At 35.7% G+C, this 20,592-nt stretch overlaps 1 protein-coding gene and 1 non-coding gene across 2 annotated transcripts in view; one reads left to right on the top strand and one right to left on the bottom strand.

The window, feature by feature from the left end:
- LOC145686391 (putative G-protein coupled receptor CG31760) overlaps positions 1–15,468 on the bottom strand; it is an 890,751-nt gene extending 875,283 nt beyond the window's left edge. Inside the window, exon 1 of the mRNA XM_081759667.1 lies at positions 15,044–15,468. The gene's annotated coding sequence lies outside the window, so the exon portion shown is untranslated. The remainder of the gene's footprint in view (positions 1–15,043) is intronic.
- TRNAR-UCG (transfer RNA arginine (anticodon UCG)) lies at positions 253–326 on the top strand. The gene has a single exon. It is a non-coding gene; the product is annotated as a tRNA-Arg (tRNA).
- Positions 15,469–20,592: the final 5,124 nt, after the last annotated feature.

Raw genomic sequence — 20,592 nt, forward strand, 5'->3', positions numbered from 1 at the left:
AATTTTGACATTTTTCCAATACTACTATACATTCTTGATATCTGTAAAAATGTCCATATAATGTTTATAAACGCAATAAAAATTAAACTCCACTCAATTAATCAAATTTTTTAACAAGCACACCGTCTTTTCATTCTCAATCTGCACACAAACGAGTATTCAAATACATTATTTCTGATTTATTAGTACTCTCTCTCTCTCTCTCTCTCTCTCTCTCTCTCTCTCTCTCTCTCTCTCTCTCTCTCTCTAGTGGCCCCACGTAGCGTAGTCGCTAACGCTCTCGCCTTCGGTGCGAGCGATCCCGGGTTCGATTCCCGGTGTGGGCACTCGGTCGAAAAAATGAAACCGCTTTTTCAGGCCAGCCACCCTGAATGAGGTTTTCCTGGGTTTTTCTCATTCACACCAGGTAAATGCCGGGGTGGTACCTAACTTATAGGTCCCAGGTCGCTTTCTTCCTTCCCCAATCTTTTCTTCCTCCCCTTTCCCCGGATTGTGTGCTCGCCAAGGGACGTCATCCCCCAAACACGTGAACGGCTGAATGGCCTTAGATGCCGAAAGCCCAGAAATCTAAATCCTAAGTCTCTCTCTCTCTCTCTCTCTCTCTCTCTCTTTGATTTTGATATTGAGGAAGTTACATAGAAAATCAATAGGTTTTCTCAATAACAATTTAAAAAAAAATAATCACATAGTTACTCTTCTGCGTATGTGTTTCTCTTGCGCGCGTGGTACTAGGTTTGATATTCAGTAACAATGTTTTGGAGTACAAACTGCATTTAGAATTCTGGAATTCAGTCAGTATACCTTAGTAGCATTGCAGTTAAAAAGTGGTTAGAACTTAACATTAACTGCTGTAAGCACATCAGTTTTAACGTAAAACGAGAACGAATATCTTGCTTCACACATGATAATGTACCTCACTCACTCCGTCATCGAAATTTACGATTGTTTAGTTTTCTTAATAACTTTTCCTTTTAATAAATCTTCAGCCCACAAAAATTCTAAATTCAATTTGATTAGGCAAGTGACAAAATTTCTATTTTCGTCATTCCAGACTTAAGTTAAGTGTGTTTAAGTTGTATATCGTTCAATAGTACTTTTGTAAGTTACACTCATGTCCAAAACATCAGGGAATGTTAATTTCGAAAATCCAGCATTATGTCATGTTGATCCTGTAAATTTCGGAAATCGAGCTAGAGCCCCTGATTGAAATGATATAGGTACCAGCCCGTTTGGCGATATAGGTGCCGTCTGTGACTGCGATAACATGAAGAACGTCCGTACAGGGAGAATCACGTAATTAGTGAGTTGAGGTGTTTGGAGTATGTAGTGCATATCGGTTCATAGTGAACGTATCCCAGGAGTACACGATGTCCGAGAGTATATATTTGAAAGATGTAATACGCAATTGGATCAACGAAAGGTTCGAAATGGGGCAAAATCAACAGGGTCTGGTTAGGGTCTTGAATGTTCCTCGTGGTGTTCTGCCGCGACTGTAAAATCGTTTCCCGGCTGGTGAAAACATTGAAAGGTGGTGAAAGGTAGTATGTTGGAGCTGATCGACGAAGGAAAACGCCGTGTGACGACCGTTGTTTGGTCTTAAATGTCCGACGAAGGCTAACAAGCGCAGCAGGTACAATAGCTCGAGACTTTGCACCTGCCTCTGGAGCTACTTATCTTTATACTAGCAGTTATAAGAATGCACATTATACCTAGGTATGCACATTGTACGGCTAAGTGCCTTCCTGTTGTACAACAGTAGTTCCAGGCATACCACTGTGATGTATAGAACACAATGAGTGTATCCCAGAACAGTGAAGTAGTGTACTGTACTCTACAGTGACAAGTCACGAATCAGTTGGGAGAGTGGTTCTCACCGTCCGTTTGTTTGAATGTCACCAGGAACATGTTACCACCACCCAAAATGTTGTTGAAAGGAATGGGTATGGAGGCCTTGGTTTCATGGTATGGGAGATATCATATTAGGGTCCTGCACACTATTTTATGTATTCCATCAGCGAACGGAAACAGCAGAAATCTACAGAAACATCATCCTTTAGAAGTATGTCCGGCAGTTCCCTTGTGCATACGGCCCTAAATTTTGTTTTATAGATGATAATGCACGTCCACATAGGGCATAGTTGGTGGCGGATTACCTGCAATATGAAGACATCACGCGTCTCTTGACCAGACTTCAATCCCATTGAGCATGCATGGGAAGCCCTCGGATGACGGATTGCAGCCTTAATACCTTCACCACGGTCAATTGCTGAACTGCGCAGAATGCTTGTACAGGAGTGGGATAGTTTACCACAGGAGTTGCTTGATGGTCTAATCCCCAAGATGGGTGCACTCTGTGTAACCTGCATAGTTGTTCTCACAAGGGACCATTCCGATTTGTTGAATTCAATTGCTGAAAATGATTGCTAGCATTGGATACAACACCAAAAGAAATAGAGAGAAAGAGAGCATTTATTGGCAGATCGTATACGGAGTGGGAGATAAATTATGGCAAAGTGCAAAGATAGAACGTAGCAAATGTCTAGAAATGAAATGTTAATTTTGAAATGAGTAGAGTGATTGAAGTCAAATGTTGGATTTGAGGAATGGTGTAGAGCTCCACTGAATAGGCGTAATGTGAGGCCAAATAAATGTAACTGGTTTTGAGAAGAGTCACCAGTATTACAACCGGCACGTCTGGAAGGGGTTATTAATATATCAGAACCCTGAATGGGACCGGTGTCTTTGTGCAAGGTGCCACGCTAGCATTCGTCCAGTGGAATTACTTCTCATTCAGCTACACGTTACAAACATTCTTCTTGATCTTCAAGGATTCCATTCTATCTCTTTCTACCTCTCGTACATACAATGTGCTCATGGACCGTACTATAGGGTCTCTAGTTCCTCACTCACGTCACCTTTACGACAATATTGATACATTACCATAGCGTGGAGCGTCTCCTGTTACAGAGGTCTCAAACTGTATTGACTACTATTGATTTCAATAGATGGTGTGAGTCAAGAGCTATATGTTACATAACTCCTTTCGCGTATATTCTTCTTGCGCAAAGTCCAACATGGCGGCTTTTCAGATGCACCCCATGATTCACATTACGTGTATTCAGTGGAGCTCTACATGTATTCCTTATATCCAACATTTGACCTCAATCCCTCTACCCGTTTCAAAATTAACATTTCATTTCTAGACATTTCCTACGTTCTATCTTCGCACTTTGCCATAATTTATCTCCCACAGTCTGCCAATAAACACCCTCTTTTTCTCTGTTTCTTTTGGTGCTGAATCCAGTGCTAGCAATCATTTTCAGCAATCGAATTCACCAAATCGGAATGATCCCTTATCAGTAGCCTCGCCTCGTATTGAATTTCGTGCCAACAAAAACCCGGACTTGTGACCGTCAATATAGTGACCCATATGACGTAAGTATATTAATCAGATTTTTTACTATTCATTTGTCACTGAAAACTTTTGTTTTTTCCACAGGTATCTGTTATACGCGTCTAAGCGAGCAGGAACATTTTCGTACCAGTCAGTGTTATCCGCACATTCCCGTAAGTTTTTGACATAATTGTTTCTAATACATCCGCTACTGAAATGAGTTGTTTATTAAATTCATAAAGTGCAATAACATTTCTTGCTTCTAAATGTAAGAATAGTGCAATAAATATTTGGTTTAGTATATTCTTATTAAGGATTTCAACTTTTTCAACGGCTAATTATCTTATAGAATGTTTCTTGCCTCATGGCTACTTTTTCTGATGTTTGAAGAATATAAATTATGGTTTCTTATTGAAAGACTCTTTTTCAGTCCACAGTTGGAAAATACGTGGTTTAGATACAACATTAAACAAATAACAAACCAATGAATTCTTTCATATATATATATATATATATATATATATATATATATATATATATATATATATATATATATTAAAAATACAATATTACGTGACCGTACTTGCTCGATCTAGGCATGGGCGCGAGACCAAACGAGACGAGAACTGAAACAAGTCTCGTCTCGTCTCGCAAAATCAAAAGCTGTTCTCGTCTCGCGTCTCGTCTCGTCTCGCAGACCTAAGTTCTCGTCTCGCGTCTCGCAAAAATTTGGAAGTCTCGTCTCGCGGTCTCGCGCGAGACTTCTCGCGTTGGTCTCGCGGTCTCGCAAATCAATACTGGAATAATGTAGTCTTCATTCGACCCTTTTGAAATAATGTATACTCAAAGTTTACATAGTTTTGTTTCATAGTTGCATTGTTACACAATGCTTATCCACTCATTCCGATTCACAATGCTTGATTTTACACCCCACATTCTCGGTATTAAAAAATGCCAGTTTTCTGTAGTCTCTGTTTATGTGAAGTATGAATGAAATCAGTACGTTACATTTGAGTAATTTTACTTGCAAGATAAAAGCTTTCAAATAACTTGGTAAGAACGGTAACTCAAATAGCCGTATTTATAGTAAACATGCAGCGTTAGTAATATATATTTCACAACTTAAATGCACTTTCATCTAAACGTTTTCTTAACAATTGAGAGTTAAGAGATTAATCTTTAATAACTACAAGAAAGACTACAATGAGCTTAAATAAAATTATTATTATTATTATTATTATTATTATTATTATTATTATTATTATTATTATTATTATTATTATTATTATTATTATTATTAAATAATATTTCAAACTGTTTGCAATCTGAAACACTAGTTTTTTCCTCAAAATCAAAACAAAACCATAAAAAAGTAGTGGAGTACCGACAGCATTTTTCTCCCCCTCCTTTTCTGACGAATAAAAGCTAAGCAGATATCAGTTCTGGTTTTGGTGAGAGGATCCATGTTGCAGCCATAAATCCATTTATCCTAAATTTATGTTTACGGAAAGAAACAACTGCTTTATTTTGACTAAAAAATTTTCCTTTTTAGACAAGCCAATAGGCCCTTTTTCTGCCTTCATAAAACAAGTTACCGTAAGAAAACAATTTGGTGGGCAGAGCGAACAAATCTGTTCTAAACCCAGAGGCTTTATATCACATTGGAACTAAACACGTGTCTTTTTCCCTCATATATATATATATATATATATATATATATATATATATTATAAGAAAGTCAGTGTGTCAGAGACAGACAGAAACAGAGAGAGAAGATATGGTATACTCTGACCAACGCCTCGAATTTCTGCACTGAAGGAAAAATCAAAGCGAGCCGTATATTTTTGAACTAGGATATTTTTACCGAGGGTGCAATAACAGAAGACCGGAAACCGCAGCCGCGAATATGCAATGTTACCTAAGTTCATTGTTTCCGTCTACAAAATCTTTCGAAAAGACAGCTTCCAAATATGTCCTCAATAAAGAACTTTTTTTAAAAAATGTATTGTACTGGTGTTTGCTATCCTGCTTTTATGATTTGTCAAGATGTTGTCTCATCATCAGGAGGAGGGTGGATACACAAGACAAAACGTGTCGGTTTTTTTTCTCCTATTTGCCTCCTCCTCCTCAAGAACTTTATGACCAAAGATCTTGGCTCACGACCCCAAAGAGAAAATAAATAAAACAGTGTAGATAATGGAAGAATCTATTTTATTGAATTTTGTGAAAGTAGTGAGAAAGAAAAACTAACACAATCTTTATTTCTTGAATCTTTTGTCATGAGTAAATCTCCTAAAATAACTAGATTTTGATTAACCTTGTTAACTTAAACCTATTATGAAATCAGTAATTGTGACAACCTGACCAAACCACTTGAAGAAACAAGAACAGCTAACTAAGCAACTATCAGTGTTGCCGGAAAGTCACAACACTTACCCCGTTTACTAGATACTTTGAAACTACCAAAATAACAGTAAAACATAAAAAATCAATACAAATTTCATAATACAAAGGAAAATTGTATTTTTTTTTTTAATTTCCACTAGTCAACATAATTTATAGTAAATGTTCAAATAAATGCTAGCCCAGAAGTTTAGAAATAAACTATTAGTTACTGACTTGCCTTCGTCTACGATTGTCTCTACGATTTCAGGTGATGATGTTGTGTGGAAGGGATGTTTCGATGAGAACCATGCACTTCTAAGGTATCAATTTTGTAGAACATTAACATTTTTGGGGAGTTCATAATTATGACAGTAGTTTTTATATTAACTAGTGATGCTCACGAGATGCGACAAGAGGAAAAATTAGTCTATCTTGAGATGTCGTTAATGTATTATCTCGAAACAAATGTGAACTGTTTCTTGAATATCACCAGTATTGGTCACGAGGCGAGACAGATTTGATTTTGTCTCGCCCAGTCTCTATCTCTCGCCTCAAAAACAAGATTAAACAAAACAAAATACGGAAATTTAGCTGTTTGTTTAGGCAAATAATAAACATTTTCAATTTCGGTATGACCAGGCCTGAATTCAATTCATTTTTGGTGTTTATTTAGCGTGGTAATGGTATAAGAGGAGTTATATAAAGAATAAACACGCGAAATCAGTGGACAATATACTGAAGATATTTTCAACGAAACAATTGTTGTTCTCCTCCTTTTGCGAAAGCTTCATCCTCAACCATATAAGTGTCTACACGTTCAGCCGAATCTTTATCGAATTCATCGTCTGAACCGTCTGAATTCTTGTCAGCTTGTCAGGATTTCTCTCAAAACTGTTTTCGTATTGAAAACATGGATGATAAGTTCCGAAGGCTTTTGGCAACAACAGATCCTTTCATTTCTTCTTTGGGCAAATCATTCCATAAGAAAATGAAGAATTTGTCATCTGAAGCTGTAAACCTTTTAATTATTTCCAACACGAAAGCTGACAAAAATTTAGACGACTCAAACGAAGGTGATGAAGGGAATAAGTTCCATGGAGATTCGGCTGAACATGTAGACAATACCTATAGAGTTATTCCATGTGGAAACGACAAATTATGCCAAAATCTTCGTGCGGTCGCATTCGAGATTTGAGTGTTTGTCTCAACACTTATCAATATCTGATAGGAAGAAAAATGAAATGGTTTGTAATGCACGCCATTCATGTTGAAGATACGGCCATAGTTGAATCTTAAGTTATGTTCATTTTCTTGGAGCTCTATCGAAAATAAATAAATAAATACATAAATAAATAAATAAATAAATTGAAAATTGCACTATAGATATGTGGACAGTCCTTTTTTTTACCACGTAATAGTGACGCAAATACACATTTTGGGTTGCGAAATATTTGGATCTTTTTAGTCCAAGTCGATGAATTAAACCAAAATTATATTTTCGGAAGAAATATTGAAAAATTTGTTGTGTCAAAGGGAACGTAATTTTGAGAGAATAATAAGTATCATCTGTACTTTCTATAGAAAAGAAAATCATCTTTTGTGTTTCTAATTCCTATTAGTGCTAGTGGTATAAAGTATATAGTGCATAGAGAACGGATGCTGAGCTATGCCCCCTCTAACTTCTGATCGGAAATGACTAAAACGCTCAAATTTGTGTTTCTGAGCCTCACTAAAGTATTTGTTTTCTTGTTGTCACTTTATATTGTTGTTGTTGCTCCAAAATTCAAAAAAAGAAGAAGAAGAAAGAAAGAAAGAAAGAAAGAGAGAAAGAAAGAAAAGAAAGCAATACATATCAATCTCCAAAACAGATGTGACCATTACAGCCTTTTGAAGCTCCAACGCTACATCAAGATTGTTGTGTTGTCTGCATTCCAGGGTCTGAAACCGCTACAAACAAAATCAAATTTTGCAAGCAATTACAAACAATCGTGAACTGAGTCTACTAAAAGGAGTGAAAACAGAAAAACTCGACTCTCGTTTGTGATTGCATTCCTTTTTACACCCGGACTTTGTTTACAAGAATGTTTTTGTGGAATTTTACAGCTGCTAAGGAACGTGAAGCAGCAAGGAACGTGCAGCCACGTAAACACATGCCGGGACAGAAGTAAGTCTAAATAAAAATTGAAATTTTCACCACTTGTGGAGGAAGCATATTTCTTGCTGGAATCAAAATATTGTTAGTATTCCACTGTGCCTTTTTGTTCCACACGGTTTAGAACTTTATATATATATTTCTGGTTATTATCATTCACATAATCGACCGTCTTGCTCGATTTTTCGCTTTCAAGTGGAATGATTCTATATGGTTGAGGACTAAGGTTTCGAAAAATAAGGGGGAGAAGAACAATTATTTAACTGAAAAATTAAAATGACTTCATTAAGTTAATATTTAATTAATAAATGACTGGTAGATTGCCTCTGTCCTAGCTATTGAAGTAGACAAAGTATCTTTCCCTCTCGAATCTCAAACTTTTTCAAACACAGTCCGCTATATGTATCCGCCATTTTGAATTTTTAGTCAAATTAGTAAGTTTGTAATCAACAAAGTCAAATGCACCAATGTACCAAGTCCAGTTCGCCAATTTTACTTTTTCCAAATTTGGTCCTCCATTTTTTTTATTTGATGTCAAATTGATAATTAACAAGATCAAAAGCCTCATTATAGCAATTTTTGTCCATTTTTACTGATTTTGAATTATGACCACGTTTCAAGCATTTGATCCATAGTTTATCGATCTCTGTGTGTCGCCCTTTTGGACCGTCGCTCTCCTGGCTGTCGCTTCCTTTGTGCGTCGCCTTTTGACCCGTCGATCTCTTGGCTAACGCTCTCCTGGTCGTCGCTCTTTTGCCATCACTCTCTTTGCTGGCACTCTACTGTCGGTACACCCATGTTTATTACAAAACTTGATCCTGACATTATTAACTATCTTCTCTTCAATATGTATGATGGTACTTGCAAAAGAATACCATATCAATATCACAAATGTAAACTATGCGAGACCGCGAGAAGTCTCGCGAGACTTCTCGCGCGAGACTTGTTTAAGTCTCGTCTCGCGTTCTCGTCTCGCAAAAGATATCAGGTCTCGTCTCGCGTTCTCGTCTCGCAAAATATTATAAGTCTCGTCTCGCGTTCTCGTCTCGTTTGCGAGACGAGACGAGACGAGACTTCTCGCGTTCTCGCGTCTCGCGCCCATGCCTAGCTCGATCTATGTAAGCATTGCACCGCCTATGCTATACTACTATAGAATTAATGCTTGTGTGTAAGGATACATTAGCGTAGTGGTAGAACGCTCACCCCTAATGTGAGGGTACTCTGGTTCGATCCTAGACAATATGAAATTGTGGTAGACGACATCGTGTCTGTAGATTTTCTCGAGTTCCTCCCGTTTCCTTCCGCATTTCCATTTCACTATCTTTTCATAATCATTAATTATCCGTCTCGTTTAGCCTAAAGATTATTATCGTGCAACCTATACCACAATCAACTTTGCATAGCATAGGTCTAACAATTGATCTACATAGGCCTACATAAGCTTGGCACAAGGAAGAAGTTTTCAAAGTTGTACAATTATCTGCCGTGTAGTTCAGAATAAGGAAAGATTAATTTAATTTTGCTGGAGGCCTGGAACGATGTTGGGAGAGATAATGTAAGAGGAGCTATAGCACACTTAATTTATCCCAAAGAATAGATTCATTAGAAACAAGTCATTGTTAAATGTTATACTGTTGCATGATCTATTATAAAATAGCGTGCGTGGGTAATATTTCTAATCGTAATAGTTTATAATCCATACTTGTATACTGAAACAAAATAAAGTTTAAGGAATATATTGTATATTTTGGATCATTCTTCACATAATTCACAGAGACGGGGAACATTTTTAGAAGACCTTGCACTAACCCTACTGACTGCAGACTCTTACATAACAAGGAATGTTAAAATATTACTGCCGAATTGAAGAATATTGTTGCATTTATCTAACAACTTAATTTAAAAAACAACATTTATAGTTTCTGCAAAATTATGTTGGTATTTATATTTTCCTTATGTTGTTCACGAGTCGAGAAACATGAAACGTTTTCGAGAAAAGGCGAAACATTTCTCGAGACTCCTTGGCAATATTAATACACCTATATATTAGATCTTAAAACACTGTTTTAGTGTTAAATGGTAAATAATATAAAATTCTAAATGGATAAAATGATTGTACAAATATAACGAAGAGCATTCAACAAAATTTAACCCGAGACAGCTCATGCTAGTTTTACCCTTAAAAGGCCCAAGGGGTGCCTCTCAGACTTCCTGCTGCATATACAAGCTACCTGAACCCACCGAGACCATTTTTATTTTCCGTCATCAATAGAAAAGGCTAGTCACTTCTTTGCTACGCAATCATTTGTCAATGGTAATAAAAAAAATAAACAGTATCAAATAATTAGAAAAGTACATATTGCAATAGCAGCCTCAGAGGCACCCCTTGGGAATTTGCGTTAGTATAAAAAATAACCCTATTTTTCTGAGGTGAAATAAAAAAAAAATGTTTAGGAAACGCAATCAGAGGGTATATTTCAAAGAGAGAGAATTCTAGAGCGCAGGACACTGGATTAAATATCTATTAAGAATAATGGAATTAAAAGCGGACCAGGGTGCCTCCGAGGCACCCCTTGGGCTGTCTCGGGTTAAAAATATGCGTCATTATACAATAAATTCCAATAAAAATAACTGGTTTAAATGATACATGGACTTCTCATGGCGCGGAATGATTCTGATAACATTAAAAAAAAAATAGAATATAAATTTACATAAACGAAACGAGAAAATTTTCAAGACTACACGAGAAAAGTTTTCCGAAAATCAATTTGAGAAAGAATCCTTCAAGAATCAAAACGAGATATCTACAAAATTTACGAAAGGAGACGAGAAAAACCTTATTTTATATTTCGTGCCGTAGGCAACACTAATTTTTAAAATATTTAAATGGGATGATGGATAAATTATTATCATTGAATGAGTATTAACACTTTTTATTTCTTAAAGGAAGAAAAAGCAACGTAACAGGAATTAATCAAAATGATTGATTCGCAGGCGTTTTTAATTCCAAAAATAAATAAATAAATAAATAATGAAATCTTTGAGTTTTACGTCCCACGTTATGCCGGCTAGGTTAAAGGAGACGATGATGATGAGAAATGAATGAAATGGTGGAATGAAGAAAGTGGGAGGAAACGGGAGAGCCCAGAGGAAACCCACGCACACGGTGTTTGTCCACCACAAAGTTTAGTTGAAGCGAGCTGGGATCGAACCAGGGACCCCAAGCACCAGAGGTGCTTTTTAATTCCAAATTGGGCCATGCAAATGAACATGTCAATAAACGAGCATATGTTTCAGCATCTAACCTTGTATATAGAGTTACCGGATATGCAATTTTGTACTTTTTTTTTTATAGTAATAATGGTAGTAGGATAGTCTTTGTTATTCCTTTTCATACTGTATGTGAGTTTTGAAGGGTCGTGAGAAGTAAGCACAAGTATTATGTGCGTCGTGAGTTGTAAGGTAAAATTAAAATACATGTAACTAGAACAAGCTTAGCTATTGCAATAATGATTTCTTTATCTGGCATTTTGATTCATTTCCATAATGATAGTAATAAATAATAATAATAATAATAATAATAATAATAATAATAATAATAATAATAATAATAATAATAATAATAATAATAATAATAATAATAATAATTTTATTAATTCATTTTTGTAATATTTTCCACATTTAGGTATATCTACTATTAATACTACAGTTCTTTTTTATTGTAAAGGTTTGAAATAATAATAATAATGATTAATGTTTTTATCAGTGGCGTAATAGAATTTTACCAAGGATATTTAAGCTCCCAACATCATATTGTATATATTAGTTTGACGCCCACGATTATGCTCCGAGGCTAACGTACTAGTGGAATGAAGTATATTGAAGCTCTCCTTTCCTCCTAGGACTAAAAAAGATGTTATAGAAGCTAAACAGTGGTAAGCAACAGATACAATAAGCACACAGAAGGAGTTTTTTTTTTTTTAATCTAACATCAATTGTCTTTTTAGAAGGCCAAATTGAGATTGTAGCTTTCTCCAAAATTTCAAACTTTACGCTTTAAAAAAGTTGAATTTTAAGTCTTTTTGAAGTCCTCTTTATAACATTGCTTGTTTCTGTATACTCAGCCTCACGATTTTAATTTATTATTATTATTATTATTATTATTATTATTATTATTATTATTATTCAAGTATAACCTTGGCAATAAATTACGACAGTAGTTCTGTAAGCCGAATTTAGAGTTCGTAGCACAATTTCCATTTATCTACGGCCTAATATAAAATAGTCTGTATAATAATCTGTAATTGACGTGAACTTTTTCGTGGCTATTTATGTGGTTAAGGTACGCACCTTTAGCGCGGACGACCTGGGTTCATTCACGGAGGGAACTTACGTAGCTTAGATTTCACGTTAAGGTGTCCATCCTCCAACTGCTTGGTCGCAATCCGCCACAATTTTTCATTCTCCCCCCCCCCCCTTAAAAATAGTTAGAAGTAACCGGATTTTGTTGAGACAAAACCAAGATAAATTGCTCTGTAGGTTAAACTTCATTCAATTTCGTAAGTTTTGTTTTAGCATTCCTGAAAGCATCATTATGATATAAAGTTCGATAGTTCCATTTTGAACGTATATGTTCAGAAAGAGTCATGAACGCAAGCTGTGTCTTAAAAGACTACTGAGAGCACCCTAAGGTTCACGTCTCATATATCCTCGGTGCTGAACGGTATTTTAAACTCTAAATCTACCGATGTAGTTGCTGTATGTGAAGCCTCTCCATCTCACTGCTAGAATCAAATATTAAACGTGTTTGTTACCCTATTTCTCTCAGAAAAAATGCGGTATGAAAGTTTTGGTTCAGATTCCACGACCATCAGTGGTAATAATATTCTCATTGTGTTTCAAAATAGCAGAAGAGTTCGAATCCCGGCGGGATCTCATGTGGTTCGGATCCCATGTTAAGCTGTAAGTCAACGTCTCATGTAGCCTCGTTGCTGAAAAGGGCACTAAACTAAAAAATCAAATCAAATGAAATCAAAATAGCACAAATAGGAAATCGAAGAAGTTTGATTTCTCGCAACTAAAGCAGTGTCTTTAAACAAAAGGAGCTAGAACAAGAATTATTGATCCAGAATACCGCAATATTATATATTCCTGGGCTCTCAGCATCTATGGCTAGCCCGTCAGCATGTTAGCCCGTCACATATAAAGGGTGACGTCCCCCTGCGATCACACTGACGAGATAATTGGGGAGGAAGAGAGAAATGGGGATGGAAGGAAGCGTTCTGAGACCATTATGTTAAGTACCTTTCCGGCATTTGCCTGGTGTGAGGGAAACCCGAGAAAACTTCACTGAGAAAGGGTAACCTGAAAAAGCTTTTACACTTTCTCGACCGAATGTTCCCACCGGAAATCGGGACCACTCGCATCAAAAGCAAGAGCGTTAGCGACTACGCTACGCCAGGTAACTTTTTCTATACATAATCAGAAATGTATGCTCTACGGAACTCATCCTATCTGAACCAAACTTTGATGGTGGACAACCTTCACTTGCTTAGTGCGATGTAAAATATGTCCCTGTGCAGACCCTGGGTTTGCCCGTTATACACCACAAAGTTCGGATTTGGACTTACTCAAATATTTCCAATAATAATAATAAATCAGTAATTGCTGTTCGAAGAATTAGGAGAAAATACATAATACAAATTTGAACGTTAATTTGATGCTGAACAATACGTTAATGCAGTGTATAGCCTATTTAGAATAAAGAGTTTCTAAAATAATGATTTTTCTGCAACTGGAATTATTAATCTTCTAATTTTTCCCCACTTACTTAACATATAATAATGAATTAATTTTACTCATCCTTGATTGATTTACATCAATAATATTAGAAATTCAACTAAAATTGTCTTATTTCCTTTTATACACGTTTGTCGTTTCGAGTGTCTATTTGTAAATTGCCCGCAAAACTGTTTCCCAAAGAGCAGAGGTAAGGTTACCGAACATTTACGTTTACTCGATCATGTCCTCTCTTCAGGTCCTAGTAAAGATCTGAGTGTTTTTTTTAGAAAAATGAGGAATCGTCCTCTTCTTGGCCGTACAAACAACTGCTTTCCCAAGGAAATATAATACATCCAGCTGTAAGCGCTACACAGAGTTGTATAAATTATATTTTCTCACCATGAGTGACATTTGAGAGAGGGCAATTGTTTGCCCAATGAGTGGGAGATACAACAATAGTACAATAATATGCCAATGAAAAACGTGAAACTACTTACATCGGTGAAAAATCTTGTCCACCCCCTGCAAGCGAAGTCTCAAATGACAGGGCTGTCTCTTGCTATATCATTATTAGATTTCTCCAGTAAATATAAATGTTTTTGTGAAATTTAAAAACGTCATATTTCTTAAAGTATGTCATATGGTAACTCTGCATAAGCAGAGGATCAGCATTACGGAGATATTGAACAATTAAAATGTTTTTCTTTTAATTTTTCGCATCTGCTTCCGTGTTGGTCTAGTAGCTAACGTGTGTGTCTATAGTGCACGGGGACCGATTTCCATTCCCGCTGGGGAACCCTTGAGGTTTAAATACATTACGGTTGTTCAGACCACCTTAAACTGTAGGTCACATCTCCTATAACCTCACTGTTGAAAAGAGACGCTAAGCTCCAAACAATCAAATTGTGTTCCCGTAACTCAATTTTTGAATTTAGTATTGTATGGAACTTACTGTTTGCTCTCAGATAAATACAGTCAATGAATTATCGAGATTCATGCTACTTTCACCTACATAAGACAATTGCTTCTTTATTGTTAAAACTGCAAAAATAATAATAATAATAATAATAATAATAATAATAATAATAATAATAATAATAATAATAATAATAATAATAATAAATGAGATCAAATTAATAACTATACATAAAATTCAAAAACCAATTATCTGCAATCCCTCTCTGCGTCACGCAACATTACCTCCTAAATGACAAACAGAAAGTTGCCATGATACAAAGAAGCACAAGAAATATTGCATAATTCATTGCGAAATAAAGTCTGCCGACAGACAAATATATGTTAACAACAATAATGCGACACTGACTACTTACCTTTTTGAATAATCTAACCCATCAAAACCAAGCACGAATAATATTCACGGAGGACGCGAACTAAAAATTCAAAAACAATTTTTAGAAGCTATTTAGTTCTACTTCTTATTTATTTATTTCTTCGTCCCGAAAACTTTTCTGATTTTATTGTTTTTCGCAACTGTGCATTATCATCAATGTAATATTTTTTTTTAAAAAAATAATACACCTGTTATTATTTTTTTTTCTGTCAAAGTACAATGCACACTATTTTTCACATTTCTTGTTCTTTTTCATTATTTCTATTGAAAGGAACTGGATCAATTTGGTACGTTTGTCATTACCAAGGGTGAAGTATTGTCCTTGAGACTTGTGTTTCCAATGTCCCCCACTCACAGTCGCCGAGTCAATTCCTCCACAACATAAAATCAGCTCGACTTCCACGGAACTGCTTCGACTTGGTCAGGGCGCGTCTGGCGCTCGTGTACCGAATGCAACCGACAAGTTCCGAAGTGAATCGAGGAGCTGGGAACTACAAATGACTACTCCAAAAATCACAGGAAGATTATTGAGTTAACTAACTGTTACACTGTCACGTACGAATAAATACGAGTGCAGGCATTACAGACATCGGAATAATATGTGGGGCTCCACAAGTTTATTTGAAAATGTCAAAGGGAGATTTACCCAATAATAGCGACTTTTTTTTTCAATTCGGAGTCAATTGTCCTATAGTAAAGAAAATATGCATCTGCATATTCGCTTCTTGTAACGAGCTCCTCCGTGGCTAAGCGGTTAGCGTACGCGCCTTTGGCGTAGGAGGTCCCGGTTCGATTCCCGGCGGGAGCTCATGTGGTTTGGATTCCACGTTAATCAGTAGGTCCACGTTTCATATAGCCTCGCTGCGGAACGGGACGTTAACCTCAAACTCAATTCCCTGATTGCAACGAAATCAATCTATCAAAGACAAAAATGCTTTTCCAAAATAAAATTCATTTTAAAAATAAATTGGAAACAAAATTTAGTTTGAATGCAACTTCTGTTAACATGTACACAATTATATTATTTTTATGTCAGAGATAATTTTATTTAAATTAGTGAATTTGTTCCAAAGTGATTGGTGAAAAAAAAGTTGTACCGATAGAAGCTCATTTTTGCTTCTGACTACTGTAAAACGACTTGACTTCCAATTTCAGGGCCCCAAACAAGGTTGAAATCTAATGTATAAAAATTAAAGTTAACTATGTTCAAGGGCGCCCATGTTGTGGTTTCCAAAGGGGGGGGGCAAGTATAAGCGACGTTTCAAATATAGGTTCAAATTTTGCTGTAATTAATGTAAAAACTGTTGAGTTTTCGATATTCTGAAGTACAATTTCCTCTAGGGGAGAGCGAGCGCTCAATCTTGTCCCCCCCTGATGGGCGCCCTTGTTGTGACTTAACTCTTGTACCACAGGACCAATCTTGATCAAATTTACAACATAGATGAGGATTGGGCCTGGGATGGTTTTTATCATTTCACTTGACGGTGGAAAGAGAATGGGGAGATATTTAAATATGATCGAAAATTATAATTATAATAGTGTCGATTACATAGTTTTTGGGGTCGGTGAGACGAATAGTGACACTTCCAATGCCGTTTAAATCCAAATTCAATCCCCACTGCCCTTTATGTCCAAAAATGAAACGTATTATCCCCATGCGAAGAACGGATAATCTACTAGCTAAAATAAAATAAACGTTGATCTTCTATGAAATACTTTTATTTTTGACGAATACAGACTTTATTATTATTATTAGTAGTAGTAGTAGTAGTAGTAGTAGTAGTAGTAGTAGTAGTAGTATGAGTGTAAAGCGTACGTTTGACACTGTTCGGAAAAGAGAAACAACAATATGCAAGTTGATAGTGTATTTTACTTCGTATAAGGCCTACAGTACATAAATAAATTCTTCCTGCAAAGTAAAAATTTTCAATTATTATTGGCAATGAAGGACATACTTGTTAGCGCCACAAAATATTTTCTCGAAAACTAACCACGAGCATTTACCTTCAAACATGTATTTTCTTATTCAGCTGATGTGATGTGTCGGCAGATGTCGTAAATCATATTTGGACAATGTTTTATTTAAACAGCAATTAAAAATTAAGAGTTAATGATAATTTGATACTACAGCTCCTCATCCATACTATGCACTGTCGTTTTGTTAGTGTCGTAATGGAGCCATACCTGACTTCACTAAGGGCAGTTGTCCATTTTCGGAGCTTTTTTTCTTACTTTTATACATTATATTTATTAAGTACAAATGACCAATTAGTGTATCTAGCCCTCACAACGCTAAGCCTGTTAGTTTCAGAGTGGTTGCAGTTGCAAAAAGATGGGTGTTTGCTAAAACGTTCACATTTTGATTTCATTTGTTGCTTGGGGCCGCGGTGGCTCAGTGGTAGAGCGTTCACCTCTGTTGCTTGGGGTCCCGGGCTCGATCCCAATCCCCGCCAAGTGAACTTTGTGGTGAACAAACACCGTGCTCGTGGGTTTTCTCGGGGTTCTCCCGTTTCCTCCCACTGTCTTCATTCCACCACTTCATTCATCTCTCATCATCATCGTCTCCTTTAGCCTAACCGGCATAACCATGGGACGTAAAACTGACAGATTTAATTTCATTTTTCATTTTTTGCTTGTTCTGAAAAAAAAAAATAGTTTGTAACAACTGACCTTAGTGAACTAAGGTATTGCAGAGCCGTCGCGTGGGTTTTGAGCGCCCGGGGCGAGAATTCCCAAGCGCTATCCCCCCCCCCGCAGTGTGTTATGAAAAACAACCATAGTTTATTCTGTATTCCTAGATTTAAATATGGAATGTAAGATCATAATGTAAGATAAAAGAAGTTGGTATTATGTCAATTTTTTAAAGTAAATGGCTTTTGTAATTAAAACAAAATTTAATGAAAACAGGTTTTGAATTCTTGAAATCGAGTGCTATTCTTGTTTATTTTGAACTTGATATATATCAACATAGTGATCGCATAAAATATACAAATAACGATACAAATATTAAATTTCAAGATTAAAAAAAAAGAAAAAAACTCTTCTCACAGAGGTTTGGAAAGAGTTTCAGTAGAATAATCCTAGACGATGTTTTATGTTACCGGTAATTTTCAAGTTCAATACTCTAATAGGAGTCCCTCAAGGATCTAATCTAGGTCCCCTATTGTTTCTTCTTGTTATTAATAATATCCCTCTGCGTATTAAAACTTCTCAAGTTGTTCTTTTTGTCGACAATCTCAAATTATACTTCAAAGTAAGTTCAATTGATGACTGCATCTACAACAGGATCTACAGAGTTCAAATATGGCGTGATAAGAATAAATTAGTCTGAATGTGCGCAAATGTATTAAATCTGTATCTTTCACGAGGAAAGGAAATCTAATTAACTTTACCTATGCAATAAGTATATTTCATTGCAAATTAACTTTTGCTCAACACGTTGACACAATAACGAGTAATGCATCTAGAAACGGATAAGCATACATAATGAATAACCGTCACCAAAGAGTCAAGAAGGAAATGAGTAACATTTTAAAACAAATGGAAGTACGCTGAAGATAACGAATGATACATCGAGTTACTCGGGGTTACATATCCTCATTATTAGGCTAAGACTGCAATATGCATATTTCATTACAACGACTAACAGAGTTCATGGTAGCGTACTTACAATTGACAAAAGTCCATGATTAAGCGCAGTCAATCGACAGCTGAGTCTGCACACCATTATTACTGAAATTGTAGAACACCACTGTAACGATGTTGTGCGAATTCGTTGAGGTTGAGTTGTGATTGAGATTGTGATTGTGATGATTTTTGTTAAGATTTCTAGAGTTTATATACTTATTTTCCATACTTTCATTTTTTCTATTACGGATTTAGGAAAATAGGATTGTTTATGAAATGGTTTATTTTCCTTTGTGAAAGTCTTCCGTGTTTATAATATCTGTTTTTTACTTTCACTATATTTATCAGGATGTTTTCAATACTTTATTTAAAATATTTCACTTTCACTTATTTATTGTTTCGTTTCTCCGAAAGATTAAGAAAATACTTCAGTTTTCAATATCACAAAATAAAAGAATGTCTTACTAGGTTTAATTTATAGGTTAGAACAGGATTTCTGCAAAGAATCAACATTTATAAGGTTAAATGTTTAGTATGTAAGGTCAAAATTAGAATACTGTTGTACTGTTTGGACACCAAATGTCATTAAATACTCTGATGCAATAGAAAATATACAGTTTACTTTTTTAAATGCTTGCATACAAGAAAACCAGTTTCTACCCAAAGTATGGCCCTATGAAGACTTAGTAACGAATTTGTCTTCAAACATTAGAAAAAAGGAGATGGGTGTTTGATCTGTTGTTCTTACATTAAACGGTAAAATTAACTGTCCAGAATTAGCTTCAGAAGTGTTATTACGTGTCCCAATAGGAAGACTAGTACAGCAAACACTGGGACATTCTATTGTCGAAAAGCAAGAACTAACATATTACGTCTCCTCTGTGGAGAATGTGTGCTTCAAATAACTAAATGGTTAGTTTTCAGGTAGTAGCTGTATTTACTATGTCCTAAAACAAGTTCAAAACAATTGTCAGGCAATAACTTCTGCATAATTACACCTATATTTGTGTATGTATAATAATATATGTACAGGTATAATAGTGTATGTTAGATAATTATGTACAAGATAGTATAACGAGGCTTTAAGCCTGTTGACTTGTCCTTATGAAATAAATAAATTTTACTTAGCCGTGGCCTGATCATTATTAAAATATCTGAATGAACATTATTTTTTTTTTAAAAAAAAATGTATTTACCAACATAATCTGAATTCCTTGAATTTTGTTGATTTGTCGTTCCGGCGCCCCCTCCCCCTTCCTCGCGACGGCCCAGTATTCCAGTACTAGTTGACCTCAATAAGTGGCATGATTCTAGTACAGCACCAATATTAAGGTTTATAAATACAAGGCTTTTTGTTTTCATTTCCTAGAGAACTACGCATAAGCACCCTATGTTAAAAAAAAGTAACGTTTCTAGTTCAGCAGACTGTCTGAACGAAACATAAAGGCAGCAAAAGCGACACAAGGAACTACCATATTGTTGTGTAAGGAGGACTTACAATATTCCAAACTAATTTCCTAACTATGCTGTATTATTGTTATGGTGAGGACCCAAGGAAACAATCTGTTGAATTCGCAACATTGCTTTTCCATTAACATAGTGCATCTTGCAAGTGTGGGGCCCAAACGACTATTATGATTGGAAATATTTCATCGTTTTAGATTGAAAGCCACCTTTACCTATAACGAAGTTGGTGTAAGGCCCCCGACTTTTGATATACCTGGTATAGTTAGTATCTTTTTATTAATCTTAAGTCCAAACCAAAACTTAATATTAATGATCAATCGCACCAGAATACATTTCATATGCTCACTAACCTCGTAAAAGTTTACCATCATCCTAATTTTGGTTAAGATCGGATATCTTTGATTTCGCCGTACGATATAAGTACTACACTTGTAT

This window comes from Thermobia domestica, chromosome 5, assembly GCF_964235325.1.
Source record: "Thermobia domestica chromosome 5, izTheDome1.hap1.1, whole genome shotgun sequence".
NCBI classification, from domain to species: domain Eukaryota; kingdom Metazoa; phylum Arthropoda; class Insecta; order Zygentoma; family Lepismatidae; genus Thermobia; species Thermobia domestica.